Source organism: Haemaphysalis longicornis, unplaced genomic scaffold, assembly GCF_048455015.1.
Source record: "Haemaphysalis longicornis isolate Haplotype H1 unplaced genomic scaffold, Haemaphysalis longicornis Haplotype H1 scaffold_14, whole genome shotgun sequence".
Classification (NCBI taxonomy): Eukaryota; Metazoa; Arthropoda; class Arachnida; order Ixodida; family Ixodidae; genus Haemaphysalis; species Haemaphysalis longicornis.
The window spans coordinates 41,980,161-41,996,338 of record NW_027526245.1 but is presented as its reverse complement, the minus strand read 5'-3'; positions in this window follow the sequence as shown (position 1 = coordinate 41,996,338).

Genomic DNA, 16,178 nt, shown 5'->3' with positions numbered 1-16,178 from the left:
CCATTGGGTGTCCACACTTTTAAGCTACAGGTAACTGTGCACTTGGGCTGTTCAGTTCTTCTGATCTAAATGTCTAAGCCGCTCCTCAAAACGTATTTTATTTTGCGGTTCCCTCGCCTCAAATGAAGCCCAACCCATATCACCTTGTACAGCATCATTTGTATTCTTACTGTGAGCTCCCAGTGCTAATCTGCCGGCTGCCTTTTGGTTACCCTCCAGTTCCGACAGGATATCCGTCTTTAAGCATAATACGGTATTAGAGAACGTGAGCGCCGCCACCATTACCTCTTTCCAGATGCCTCGCACTACCTCGTACTGATTGTAACCCCAAAGTGCTCTATGTTTCATTACTGCTGCATTTCGTCTCCATTTCAGTTTGAGGTATTGTTCATGGGCAATCAGGTAGCCTTTTGCCTCATTAAGCGAGATCCCCAAGTATTCGTACTTATTTACTAATGGTATGGCTTCCTGTTGAATCATTAATGGTGCCATATGAGCTTCCTCGACTGCGGATTTCTGTGGGTTAACATGTAGGCCTTGGTACGTTGCCTCATCACCACTGTCATGATTAAGGGGCAATCACCCCGTGGGAATAAAGATGACCAGGGATAGTGGAGCCAGAGGCCGACGAAGATGAAGACGAAGAAAGAGAATTCAAATTTCCCGCGAAGAGGGCGTACTAATGACGAGGTGCCGCGACGGAGGCACGTGAAGAAACAACCAATGTGGCGTTGACCCGTGCGGCGGACACGGACACAGTGAATGAAACAGTGCGGCGACGGCCGGGCAAAAGCTATTTAATCCCGGGGCACAGGCCGGGAGGTAGAGAGAGATAAGAAGAACGCCACAGCAGGAACCCCAGGTGGCACGAGTCCGAGGAACAAGCCGGGGGTACGAGGACACGCCATCGACCACAGCCACGTCAGGCTGGGCCAGGGTAGACCGACGTGGCATCGGCTCCTACTTCCGCGTCGCACCACCAACCTGCGCTTGGGTGGCCCCTGCGGCGACGGTCGGGCGCCTGCGTACAGCGAATACGCACCGTCAACTAACGCCTTGGTGGTTGCCACGCGGCGACGTTCCCGGAGCTTCCCAGGGCTACCTGCTACCACGGCGACGGCCCTGAGGCCAGGGGTTGCCTCCTGCTATGAGGGCTACCACGAGGGGTAGCTGAAAAGGGGTCCACCGTGTGACTACCACGCACAAATACCTTGATACCTCCACCACCGGCACCGCTGCAGCGGACAACTGCGACTACCAATGTGTCACGGCCACGCTACTGGTACGACACATCAGCGCCGGAGACAGCGGTAGGCCCGTCCGCTAGAAACTTGGTATTATGTGACCATTGTTGCTAGGAATATTAATAGGGACGTTGTATAGACTGAAACTAGGACGGGTTGCTATATTAGGGACTTCATTGTAGTGACTCTGGGTTTGGTTTGTTGGCTTTTCTGGGTTTTTGTTAAGGATTAGTATTTAGGAATTTCTTTTGTTGAGTTCTTTGTTTGCTTTGTTGTTTATTTTGCTTAGGGGTTGTTGTGGTGCATAATAAGTGTATGCATGTGGTAAACGTGCCACCGATTCTCCCGTGTCCAGCTCTCTGAGCTGGTCGAGACGTGCCACAAAATGTGACAAATATTTGGTGAGCCTAACAGGATTCATTTATCCGCATCCAGGGTATTGCTCTCGGGCCCAGTCACGTGTCTGACCAGCTTGAAGAAAGTTGTTGGCGCTGTGTAACGCGTTAAATTTGACAAAAGAAGAGGCGATGGTTAGGATGAACAGAATACCACAGGAAGATGAAAAAAAGGGTGCTATGAAAAAGGAGCTGCTAAAAATAAAATTACGCTTGGCGGAGACTACAAGTGAACAGAATTCCCGCGGGGATTTGGAGCATACTTTGCCAGGGGCGGCTACAGCGCGTGCAATAAGCGTATGTCCTAGCAAACTGAGGGCCCTTTTCGATGATAAGCGCGATGATTTGGACGCTTATTTGCATCGCTTTGAAGGGGCTGCTGTAGGGCAAGGGTGGAATCTGAGCGAGTGGGCTACGGCCCTAAGCATGTGCTTGGTGGGTGAAGCACTCAGTGTCTTTGGTAGGATGTCCGCGGACGTATCCAGAGGCTATGAGAAGGTCACAGTAGCTTTGCTACAGGGGTTTCGGCTAACGTCCGAAGGTTTTCGTGAAAAGTTCCGAAGTTCGAAACCGGAAGACTCAGAGACAGCGATCCAGTTTGCTGCACGATTGGCAAATTATTTTGACCGGTAGGTAAAGCTGTCGGAGACAGAGAAACCCTTCAAGGCCTTCAGGGAGCATGTGGTTGTTGAGCAATTGTTGGATTGTTCTAACCCCAAATTGACTGTGTTCCTTAAGGAAGGAACACTGAAATCGCTCGCCGAAACCATAGAGCTAGCAGGCAGGTTTGTCGAAGCGAAAGGCATGAAGAACTTGAGTAAAATGAAAGAACCGATGCAGTTGCGCGACAACCAGAAACAAAATGGACAAGGTGCAGGGTATTGGGCGCCACCGACATGTTTTATTTGCAAGCGCGCAGGGCATAAGTCAGCCGATTATCGTGTGGGATTCACTCGGGGTGCCCCTCAATATAAAGGGTGCCAGGCATGCAATAAGAAGGGACACCGCACAGAGGACTGTCGGTCGCGCAGTCAAGACAAAGCAGCTTGCATGGTGTGCCCTAGATCTAGGCGTACAGCGCTTTCTAAGCAGAAAGACAAAGAGGTCCAGGTAGATGAGGTGGCAAAGCATAATGAGGTCCAAGCGATGGACACAGATCCGCAAATGCCGGTCGTGTACGGAGAAATAAGGGTGCAGCGGGTGTCAGTGTGGAGGGACAGTGGCTCAAATACGGTGATTGTGTGAAGCTTGGTGAGGGATGAGGACATAACTGGAGATAAGTCCGTTATCATCATGGTAGCCATACGGACAAATGGGTTCCAGAGGTGGAGATTGAAGTCTGCACTCCTTACTACTCTGGAAAATTGAAGGCTCAGTGTATGGAGGCTTCATTGTACGATCTTATATTGGGAAACATCGCGGGGGTAACGAAGGTGTACGACCCAGATTTCAATTGGAAGCCTCAGAGAAAATTCAAACAGCAGAGAACAGAACAGCCTAATGAGCAGCCTGAAGTGGAAAGGGAGGAGATGGGTGAGATAATATCGGCAGTGCAAACTAGGGCTAAATCTAAACAAGAGAAACGGACGAGAGCACTCCAGACTCTCGTGTCGCGAGTGTTGACCATGACACCAGATGCGCTAGCGGAGCAGCAACGAAAAGATGTTTCGCTGAAAAAGTGCTTTCAAAAGGTGGGAGAGGAATTTCAGAGAAAGAGAAGTCGTACTGTGTACGAATTCCTGCAAGTGAAGGGCGTCCTGGTTCGCCGATGCGTTTTCAGCTCGGGCAGCGAAGTAAGGCAGATTGTAGTGCCAAAGGGTCTTCGAGATTCCGTGTTAAGCCTAGGCCACGACAGCATTAAGGCGGGACATGAAGGAGTCCAGCGGACAATTGCCAAAATAATGGGAGATTTCTTTTGGCCTGGGTTGCAGAGTGAGGTCAGGAGATATGTGAGATCTTGTGACATATGTCAGAAGATGTTCCCTAAGGCGGATCGGTCGGGTGCCGTTGGCTAAGATACCCACCATCGAGCTATTGTTCCAACGAGTAGGTATAGACGTAGTAGGACCGAAAAGCCGGCATCTGCAAAGGGCAACCGGTACATGCTAACATTAGCTGATGTCGCCACCAGATATCCTGATGCAATTCCCCTAAGAACTATTGATACCATTCAGGTTGCTGGGACCAACTTGGAGATGTTCTCCCGATATGGGTTCCCCAAGGAAATACTCAGTGATCAGAGAGCAAACTTTACATCACAGTTCATGAAGGAGATCAACAGATTGATGTCCATTAAGCAGCTTCTTACGACGCCATACCATCCCATGGCAAATAGTCTAGTAAAAAGGTTTTATCTCCCGATAAAAGCCATGGTAAAGAAAATGTGCCAGGAAAGGCCGAATGATTGGGATAGATATTTGCCGGCACTACTGTTCGCTTACAGGGAGGTGCCCCAAACTAGCTTGGGATTCTCCCCCTTCGAAAAGTTGTACGGAAGAACGGTCCGAGGACCACTAGAAATCCTTAAAGAATTGTGGGCAAATACCACGCTTGAGCCGGAGGTTAAAACAACCGACACGTACTTCCTACAGTTAAGGGAAAGGTTGGAAGAAACGTGTCGCTTGGCGCTTGAGAGCTTGGATATGGCGAAGGAAAAATATAAGAAGGTGTACGATCGCAAATCAGAAGACCGTGGGAACAGAGCCCTGATCCTTCTGCCTAGTGACAACAACAAACTCCTGATGCAATGGAAAGGGCCCTTTGCTGTGACGGTCAGGAAAAATGATGTTGGCTACGAATTGTTAGTCCATAACCGAGAAAGGGTATTCCATGTGAATGTGCTAAAGAAGTACAAAGAAAGAGAAGCAAATCATCAGGCAGATGTAGTGTGCATGGTATTAGCCAAGGAAGAGGGGGATATAGAAGTACCCACCTACTCCCCCAAGAAAGGCTTGGGCGTGGAGAGTGCGATTATTAGCCCGAGTTTTGCGAGAAGTGAAGTAGAAGAGTTCAAGTGCTTGCGGGAAAAATACGACGCATTGTTCTCAGATTTGCCAGGGAGAACAAATGTCATTGAATGCAAATTACAGTTGATATCACACGAGCCAATCCATGTAAAACACTATCCACTGCTGTTGGCAGTCCAAGAGTCTATTGAAAAAGAGGTGGACGCGATGTTACAACATGGAGTTACTGAGCGATCAAAGTCAGCGTGCAATGCACTATTGGTGGCCGTAAGAAACCCTGATGGATCTACTAAGGTGTGCGTTGACTTAAGAAGACTGATCAATGTCTTGGTTTCAGATGCTAAACTGATTCCTAGAATGGATGTCGTGTTTGCGAAGGTCGCGGGTAAGAAGTTCTATTCGAAGATAGACTTAACAAAAGGATACTGGCAAATTCTCTTGGATGAAGAATCAAAGGAGAAAACGGAGTTTTCATGCTCATCGGGCCTGTTTCAGTTTAGATTAATGCCTTTCGGGTTGAAAAAAGCAGCGGCTACATTCACAAAGTTCATAAGACTAGTACTGCATGGGCTGTCACATGTTGAACATTACATTGATTACATACCAGTGGCAACAGTCACCTGGGAGGAGCACATAGAAGCTCTAGACAGCCTCTTTCAGAGGCTGAGAGGAGCTCACCTTAGAGTGATGCCAACAAAATGTGAATTAGGTTTTGAAGCAGTCACTTTCCTAGGACACCAGTTAAGTATGGGCAAAACCGCCACCAAGGAAGATATCTTGGATAAGATCCAAGCAGTGAGTCAACCAAAGACGAAGAAGGAGGTCCAATCCTTCCTTGGACTTTCAGGTTTTTATAGGGAGTACATACCGAATTATGCAGATATAACCAGCCCACTGGTGGATCTGCCCAAGAAAGGAGCCAGTAACGTGGTAAAATGGACACCGGTGCATGAAGTTGCATTTCAGACCCTAAAAGCACGAATGGCCAGCCCGCCAGTATTACCTGCACAAAATGTACGGGTAGAATTTATATTAAGAACGGATGCCTTAGATAAGGCTCTAGGTGCTGTATTGATGCAAGAGAAACACGTGCGGTTACAACCCATGTCGTTTGCTAGCAAAAAGGTAAAGCTAAAAAGAACTATTCCACTGTGGAAAAGGAGTGTTTAGCCCTTGTATGGGGGATAAAAAAATTTCACATTTATTTATATGGCAACAAGTTTAAGGTACAGACCGATCACTAGCCGCTAGAGTATTTAAAGAAAGCCAAGCTAACAACAGTCGGGTCAAAATTGTGTTTGGCACTGCAAGAGTATTTTTTCTACATAGAGTATATTGGTAGAGAAAATGTGGGAGCGGACTGCATGAGTAGATTGGTGTGAGACATGATTACTTGGGGGTTTGTAAAGTGATGAAGGTTGCGGAGACAAAATATATAATATGGTGTGTAGAAAGAAGTCAACTGTAGAGTGATGAAAAAGTGAACGGTGGTGTGTAGTGAGGTGTGTTGTGGGTGAATAGTGAACAGTGGTGATGACCACAAGATACATCGGCGTCAAGTGAGCAGTTTTTTTGGGAAAACGCTTGACGAGGGGCCCATTGTCATGATTAAGGGGGCAATCCCCCGTTGGGAATAAAGATGGCGAGGCATAGTGGAACCAGAGGCCAACGAAGATGAAGACGAAGAAAGAGAATTCTAATTTCCCACGAAGAAGGCGGACTAATGACAAGGTGCCGCGATGGAGGCACGTGCAAAAAATAACCAATGTGGTGGTGACCCGTGCGGCGGACACGGGCACAGTGAATGCAATAGTGCGGCGACGGCCGGGCAAAGGCTATTTAATCCCGGAGCACAGGCCGGGAGAGAGAGAGATAAGAAGAACGCCACAGCAGGAAGGTCACATGGCACGAGTCCGAGGAACAAGTTTGGGGTACGAGGCCACGCCATCGACCAGAGCCACGTCAGCCTGGGCCGGAGTGGACCGACGTGGCATCGGATCCTACTTACGCGTCGTACCCCCAACCTGCGCTATGGTGGCCCCAGCGGCGCCGGTCGGGTGCCTGCGTACAGCGAGCACGCGCCGTCAACTAACGCCTTGGCGGTCCCCATGCGGCGACGTTCCCGGAGCTTCCTGGGGCTACCTGCTACCACGGCGACGGCTTCGTGCAAGGGGTTGCTTCGTGCAACGAGGGCTACCATGAGTGGTAGCTGAAAAGGGGTCCACCGTGTGACTACCACGCACAACTACATCGGTACCCCCACCACCGGCACCGCTGAAGCGGAGAACTACGACTACCAGCGTGTCACGGCCACGGTACGGGTACGACACATCAGCGCCGGAGACAGTGGTAGGCCTGTCCGCTAGAAAATTGGCATTATATGACCATTGTTACTAGGATTGTTAATATAGACGTTGTATAGACTGGAACTAAGACGGGTTGCTGTATTAGGGACTTCATTGTAGTGACTTTTGGTTTGGTTTTTTGGCCTTTCTGGGTTTTTGTTAGGGATTAATATTTAAAAATTTCTTTGGTTGAGTTATTTGTTCGCTTTGTTGTTTATTTTGCTTAGGGGTTGTAGTGGTGCATAATAAATGTGTGATGTGGTAAACGTGGGAACGATTCTCCCGTGTCCATCCTTCTGAGCTGGTCGAGACGTGCCACAAAACGTGACAACCACAAGTGTCGGCCAGTTTTTGAAGGTCTTTCGCATTATCTGCCAGCAACACTATATTGTCCGCGTACATCAATCCTGGAATCCGTTGCTCCACCAACTCTCCATTGCTTCAGTACGACAAGTCAAAGCCTAATCCACTCTCCTCCAATCGTCTTTCCATTCCTCTACTATAAAGTGTGAACAGCAATGGCGAAAGGGGGCACCCCTGTTTTAAACCTCTTCGAATGTACACGGGCTCTGTGCCTGTACGCCCTTCCCATATAATATGCGCCTTGTTATCCTCATATATTGCCCTTAGCAGCCCTACAAACTCTGACCCAATCCCCTCTTCCAGTATATGCCACAACATATCCTGTCTACGTTGTCATAGGCTCTTTCTCTTTATGTCCAAAAAGAGTAGCCATGTTGGTCTGCCCTGAGCTGCCGAAATTTCGATGGTCTGGGTTAATACGAAAATATTGTCCTCTAAACGGCCACCTGGCCGAAATCCATTTTCCAGTTTCCCTAAAATACCGTTACTTTCCACCCACTCCAACAACTCGGATTTCATGGATTGTATAGCTAATCCGTAGAGCACTGACGTGACTGTAATCGGCCTGTATGAGCTTGTAGGCGGCCGATGAGGTGGAGCGGCCGAGCCCACGTTTATTGCGGTTGCGCTGGCTGCGCCATGGTCGGAATCGCGCGAGTAGAACCAGAGTGCCGTTCCCGAGGGGTGCCGTGTGCCAAGTGTCGCGTGTCCCTCCGAGCCAGCTGACCAATCTGTTGATGATGATGGTGGCGCTGAAGACAATGATGATAGTGGCGCTACAGGGCTCCCCCCCCCCTAGCACGTAGCGCGTTATGAGGAATGTGTGAAAACTATGTACAGTAATGTACAACACCGGTGATCAGTAATATTTGTCTACGGTGAATGTCCTTACACTGTCCTAGATGGTCCAGGGGGGCGTTCGGTGTGTGCATGTCTCTCGGGGGGCCTTGCCTGGGAATGGCGCAGAGGTCGCCGGCAGCAACGGGCGTCCGGCGGTGCGTAAACTGCCAGGGGCGGCCAGAGGTACAAGAGATGTCCCATGCAGCTTGAGTGCGCTGTCTTCTCCATGAAGCAAGCCAATGAGCCGGGAGAACACTGCGTACAAGTGTAGGATGGCTCCATCGCGGAGGCAGCTTTGTCGTTGCACGGAGCACGATAACGTGTGCGGCGGAAGCGGCGCACTTCACATCGCTGTCCGGCACGTGTAGGGTGGTGCAGAGACTGCGTTCGCGGCCCATGTCGATGGCACCAGTCTCGCGCGAGTCGCTTGTGGGTCCGACGGTGGCTGGGAATCGGAAGGGTAGTCAAACGTGCGCGCTGAGCATACTGGCTAGGTCGGCGTGTACGTATCCTTGTTGGGCGTCGTCCGAGTGCCGACAAGGAAAGGCGTTTGCGCGGTGATTGTTTTTGGCGTCGCCTACGACGTCGCCTGCGGTGGCGAAGCTGGACTGCAGGAATGAGTGCTAAATCGAAGTTCGAGCCGGCGAAAAGGGCGTTTTGGGCACATGTGCTGATGTGCCGCCCTTGCGATAGTGGGCCGACGTCCGTACGTGGCGCTGTTGGGAACGCCCGTGTCTCGAGGTCACTTGAGCTAGTGGTGCCTGTGCCGGCAAGCGAATGTGCCGCTGGAGGTTAACCCCCGTTGGGGTCTACCCCGGGTGTAGATGGCGGTTGTGTACGCGACTGAGGCGGAAGGGAGGTCACCGCCACGGTAGTGGGTGGCTCACCAGTGCCTGCGCGTAGGGTGGTAGCAGCGGGCGTGGCGGGCGGTGGTCGGGGGGCGCCTGTGCTGTCGTTGGCCACCAGTCGTCTCGTGGAAGGTGCGGCTGGGAGCTCGAGATACGCGCCCATGTTCGCAGACCCGTCCCCTAGTGAGGGTTCGGGTACATGGGCCGAGGGCGGTGCCGAAGGAGGATTGATGGGGGTAACGGCACCAGGTTCTGCCGCGATTGTCGTCTGCCGGGTTTTCAGTCCGTAGTGGCTGAGCACAGTGTCTTTTAAGTTGTCATACGCACTGGGTCCTGGGGTCGGCAGCTGAATCTGCTCAAGGAGGTCGGCAGGCAGCTTCTGTAGTGCCACGAGGTAACTGATTTCCGAGGACCAGATGTCATTTACATAGAAATGGCTCTCTAGGATGACCAACCATGCGGCGTGGTTTGAGATGGAGTCAAACGGAATAAGGCCGTGTAGCTCTGGAAGGGCGATGGACGTTCGTCGCGTGCCGTTGTCCGCATTGTAGCTGGGGAAGCAGTGGTGCGATTCCATGGCGAAGCCGCTAGTGCGGGTCACCAAATTGTAGGCGGCCGATGAGGCGGAGCAGCCGAGCCCACGTTTATGGCGGTTGCGCTGGCTGCGCCATGGTCGCATTCGAGCGAGTAGAACCAGAGTGCCGTTACCGAGGGGTGCCGTGTGCCGAGTGTCGCGTGTCCCTGCGAGCCAGCTGACCAATCTGTTGATGATGATGGTGGCGCTGAAGACGATGATGATAGTGGCGCTACAAGCTCGCCCTGTTCTTTTCTCTCTTGCCTTTATAGATGAAACTAATTCTGCTTTCGCGCCATTGCGTGGGAATCCTCTCAGATTTTATAGCGCGCTCGATGGCTATATACAAGTGCGCCTTTCCCGCTGGTCCCAAATGATTGATAATCTCTATCGGGATTCCATTCGGTCATGCTGCCGTATTTTTGGGAACATTGTGTTGTGCCCGTTCGAGTTCAGAAACTCGAGATTAAATATTTCATCTGTCGCGCTTCGGTTGGCCACCTGTGTCCGGTTAGCTGATATCTCGCGTGTTTGGCCAAAAGTATTTGCAATTACTCCATGTAGGTACCTTAATGCGCTGTTCCCCAGGAGAACGTTACCTTCCCCGTCCTGTATGTGAGTCTGCACCTATTTAGTCGTCATTCCCAATGCGTGTAAATGAGTCCAGAATTCTTTGGGGGCGCTCTTATCCTTCTTACGTATACCTCATACCCATTTCTTACTCGCACTTTTAATCTTTGCTTGTACTAGTTTTTGCACCTCAAATTTCTTTCTCGGTACCGGCTCCACCGTAACTGCACCTCTTCATCCTGATATCTCATTTGTTTTGCCTTTCTGTGCAACCTAGAAGCCCTTTGTCGCTCTTCAATATCCAGTTTAATTTCCTGGTCCCACCAGCTTCGGGATTCCATTTTACCCCTACAGCGGTTTTTTTCCCTTACTTTGTTTATTTCCTTTTGTATACAACTCACAACCTCGTCATATTCCCACACCTTTGTGGGCTGGGCCTCTAATTCCCTTTCGATGCTATCGGCGATGTCTGCTATGTTTTTCGCTTAATTTCGGGAGCCCAACCTCCGGTGTTTCCTGCCTAGCCCCTCCACTGTCAAATTTCAGGACTATACGCCTCTGGTCGCTGCCGAGGCTGTTTTCTCCTTCTTCATCTATCGTCATTTCGTTCAACCGCTTGTACGTGTGCTCCGAGACCAGGCCGTTGTCTATGCAAGACTGTGTATTGCCGCTTTGCCACGTTATCTGCCCGTCGCATTTATGCTCCCGGTTAACTATCACCAGTTACTGTTCTTCACATATATCTAGAACTAGGGCGCCGTTATAGTCCGTATATCCATCTAGATCCCCAATGTGGCCATTTAGGTCTCCTACTAATATCACCTCGCCGGATTCTTTGAATTTTTTTATGTCCTTCCTGGGGCAGTCCACCCACTCTTTATTTTGTTCTCTGGCGTCATTCCGTGTCCACAGATAGCCCACTTCCAGCCATGTCTTTTTTCCACCCACCGTTCCACAAACCCATAAGTGCTCCTTACAGCCCTGACTCTCCCTTTCCAATTTCCTCCTCGCCTAATCAACATGCCCACGTAGCCACCTCTTCTCTCTCCCGCTGCCCTGTTGCACCCCCCCCCCCACACGTAGTCATTCATAACTGGTGGCTCCAGCATATCTCTCAGCTGGGTTTCAGTCAGGGCATACACGTCAATTTCTTTTTTGAGTTGGGTTTGTATTTCAATTCATCTTTCCTGCTTGCGGCCGCCTAGCGTCTTTATATTGATAATTTTAGTTCCACGGTTTATTTTCCGCTTCTTTGCTTTACGTATCCGCCGCCGTGCATCAGTGCTTCCTCCTTCCTGCCTTTCGCTACCTCCTCCACTCAGTCCACTTTCTTCTTGAACGTTCGGGGCCCCCCTAAAAAAGCCACTGCGCGGGCTGCCAGTCGCCGCCCTACAGGCTCAGCTAGACGGTCACTGAAGTGTATGCCGTCGTACACAAACGCCCCGTTGCGACCTGCACGTTCCAGGTGCTGCTTCAGCGTGCCTACGCAAAATTCATCGTTTTACCCAGGGTCCAAAGCTCCTTGTTTGCCGCAACCACCGCCCTTTCTACGTGGATCCCTTGTCTCTGAACCTACGGCACCGTTCACACCGCAGTCTGCACATCCTCCGAGACCACCCTCAGCACGTTGACCCCCTTCGCAATCTGCTTTGAAAACCCTCTCCCACGTCCCTGCAACACATTGTTCACTTCACCCATTATCACTACCAAGCTGCGCTCCTGCATTCCGTCCCACAGTTGCCCCTTTGGTTGTTCCATCACTTCACCTACTCTTTTTCCGGGAAGCTTGCTCACCTTCACGCGTTCATCGTCTCCCACCCTCCCCCTGATCACCTCTCCTACACTGCCCATGTTAGAGTCGCCGACAACGTAGAATGACGCCACCGACAGAAACCGACGGGGTAAATAACTATGCACTTTTTTTAAAATAAAAATTTTGTATTTTTTGAAGTTTAAAAAGGATACCAGTATATATGTACAGCTGGGCTTCTACATTGCCGCAAATAAAAAGGGCGGGTAATTTGAATTTGATTTTACGATCAGCCCATCAAGCAGTCTCACTGTCGATCCCTCGTTGTCATGTTCAATGGTCGGCTGGTTGTTTCGTGTTTACTTTGAAAGAGTAAACATGGTACACGCGGTTATTCTGTAACTGCGACGTCCAGAGAGCGTATTAGAACTGATTTGCTGCATTTACCATTTATGCTTTCCAAGCAGGGTAGTTCCGTAAGGAGAGCAAGACCAGCGGCAAAGGTTTTTATTAGCTACGGAACATGAAATGCAGAGGCCATCCACGGCCGTGAAATGTTGCAACTGCGGGGTGTCTATAGGGTTCCCACCTGCCCGGCTTTTGACCATCCCCACCTGTTTTAAATGCGGAGCATTTCTTAGGCTCGCGATGTCACTCGTCGATGTTGTCGGCGCCGTCCACACGCTCACTGCGCATGCGCGTCGCGTCGAGGCGCAGGTGCGCGTCTCTCCCCCGTACCCTCCTCGCTCTCAACAGGTGCGGCGGTCGGGAGGAGCACGTGTACCCCGTGCGCTCCGTCGGTCTCAACAACAGCTGCGGCGGTGCGGGGGGAGCGCGTCTGTGCGCGCATGCGTCGTAGCTACCCGTGCGCTGCGTCGCGCTCAACAGTAACGGCGGCAGGGCGTGTACACGTGATAACGGCGTGGTGGGTGCGTGGAAAGTTCGCGCGCTTGTGTACGAAAGTGTGCGCATGCGCGTCTCTTCCCGTACTCCTCTCCCTCGAACGCGGGCGGTGTGTATATAAGCGGCGGAGCGCGCGTTCGGAATTCAGTCAAGGGCGTCTTTGCTTGGCTTTCGCTTGACTTGACGCTTTGCTTGACGGCACCAAGCAATAAAGACAGACTTTAACTTTACACTCCTTGCCTTCGCTTCTCCTTCATTCAATAAATAAGAATAATAAAGAAGAAATAACAATTAGGCATTCCCAAACCATACCCAATTACGCAACATTCACGCGATACTCCCACCACTCTGCGACGCATTTACTCGAGTTCCCCCCGTGGGAAGATGCGGGCGGGTTTTTTTTAGGTTTCTGGCCCGTACATATAAATAAAAGCGGCCGTCATTGGCAGTTATTTTTTTGGCTATCTGGACACGATGGTTTCATTTTTGCGTTTTATACGCGTCAATTAAGAAACTACGTACGATGATAAATATTGGCCGATGAGCTACGCAGACATGCGAGCAGAGAAAATACGTGGGCGAGCGCGGTCCCTGAGACGGAGAAGGACCCAAGGGAGAGCATAGGTTTGCAGAACAGAAAGAACTCACTCAAACTCAATCACATCTTTTTTTTCCTGATCGCTGTACTTAGTAACCTCAATCCCAGACTTAAACTTATCTCTACTCAAAATCACTCGTAATCAATAATAGCGAACTAATTTTCAATTGTGCTCACCTGTCCTCAAGCTCATCTGTACTCACTTTTGCTCGTACTCAGTCTGTACTGACGAGTACTCACTCGTGCTCATACTCAATCTGTAGTCACGAGTATCACTCATACTCAATCGATCTGTACTCACGCGTGGTACTTATGCTCAGTCTGTACTTACGAGTATGTACGCACGAGTACGCACTCATGCTCATACTCAATCTGTAGTCACAAGTATCACTTATACTCAATCGATCTGTACTCACGCGTGGTACTCTTGCTCAGTCTGTACTTACGAGTAGTACAAGTTTTCGCGAGTATTCGTACTCAATCTGCATTCACAAATAGTGATATTCAAAAGTGTCTCTAGTAATATACGCAAGTGCAAAGACTACAGATTGTGCACTTGTTGCTCTAAAGAGGGAATTATGAGAAAAGTTTGAAGCGACTGTAATGCATTTTTGATGTAGTTGGAAGCACACACTGCCAACGTAAATGCAACATTTTAGCATTTAATCACTAAAATGGCTTTCGTATCTGGATGGCGTTGCTTTATGCTTGGGATGTTCTACGGCGAAAGGAGGCTTGGAGGCTCAGTAAGAGGGTTAAACTTAAATTGAGAACGATTCAGCGGGCAATGGAGCGGAAGATGATAGGTGTAACATTAAAGGACAAGAAGATAGCGGAGTGGGTCAGGGAAGAAACGCGTGTTAGGGACATATTAGTAGAAATTAAGAAGAAGAAATGAGACGTGGGCAGGGCATGTAAATCGAAGGCAAGACAACCATTCGTCATTAAGAATAACAGAGTGGATCCATAGAGAAGGCAAGCGTTGCAGGGGCGGCAGAAAGTTAGATGGGCAGATGAGATCAAGAAGTTTGGGGAGAAAAATTGGTCGCAGTCAGCACAGGACCGGGGTAATTGGAGAATAATGGGAGAGGCCTGTCCCCTGCAGTGGGCGTAGAGAGGATGGTTATGATTAATAATATAATCAATCAGTCAATCAATCAATCAGTCAATCAATCGATCAATCAATCAATCAATCAATCAATCAATCAATCAATCAATCAACCTTTATTTTCGGTGCCCAGGAACAACCCTAAGGTCTTGGTGCTGGCACACCATATACAACACATTATTAAAAGAAACGTAACATAGCACGGAACAACACCAAAAATCCCCGATATGACAGAAAAGCAAAAAACAGCGTTGCAAGCTATGGCACTCGGCCAGCGAAACTTTCAAGGCACTTGAGAAAAGGAAATATACAATAAAATACACTGTGCACATGATGGAGACAGAGTGTAAATATAAAACGAGAGTTTTAATTTTTTAAAAGTTGCACTGCAATAAAGTATTACCCTAAAATGAGCAACGTCTTTGCGATGTCCCATCTTGTCGAGACACACAGCAAACAGAGCAACAACTTTGACAGAACAACAGTGAAAAAACAATGGCAGGAGTATAGACATAAATGATCAGACCTACAAATCGCAGAGATAATACAAATGATGAATAAAAGAACCAATTAATTGTTTATTAGTGTGTCAAGGAACGATGTGCTGGTGTGGAAAGAAAAGTGCATATCTTAGAGAAATATAGAAAATAGCATTGTATAGTCTGAACAAGAATGAGACAATTTCAGATACACTCACGCCGACGCACGCACATGCCCCGAGCACATATGCAAACAAGGCATTGCAATCACTGCATAGCAATAAGACACTGCTGACTGCTATGGAGACTACAAGTGGAATACAGCAAGGCATGATTAAAACTCTAACACTGAAACATGTAAACCGGAAAAAGATATTAGCTAAAAATCACGCCAGAATTAAGGCATAAAACGTAGATACACAAGGAAATATCGAAACAATTAGCATAGATACATAGTTAACCAACCCCGGCAGCATAAAGTGTGTGAATGGACGTTAGATAATAGGGCAAGCAAACTACTCCTGGTTTGTCAAGCGACGCAGTTTTTTACAAAAGCTGGAAAGGGACGATGGAATACGTCCAAACTTTCTGCGTGCATATTGTATAGGTGCTGAATGCGTCCCATGGGACTCTTGACACGGGCAGAGACATGAAACGGTCTAGGTGCCCTGGTGTTGCCTGTCGGGGTTCTCAAATTTGTGGCACCCAACAACTCTGTACAATCAATAAGGCTGTGGACCAGTTTGTACAAGAATAAAAGGTCAGCCTTAGCCCTCCGACGGTGTAATTGGTCTATTACAAGCAAGCTGGCGTCATCAACACCAGGATCATCTTTAGCCTTCGCAGTAGCGTACTATATGCTTTAGTATTGAGAGAAATTTAGTTTGCACTCTCTCAGTGGCCGCCGCGTTGAACCAACACGTTGCATTCCAGACCACGGATGCGTATTACAATAGAGGGTGACACATTGAGGTATAGAGCTGAAGAAATGTGTCTGGACAGTTGAATTCTCTGGAGACACGACATTTTGCACCTAGTGTTCGCAAAGCACAACGGGTAATCTCATTAGTATAGGCTATAAATGTGAGCTTAGAGTTAAACAAAACTCCCAAGTCTCTGATTTGGCATACCCGATTCTGATATTCTTCACTTATGCGATAGGTGAAATTGATATCATCTCTTTTACGGGTATACG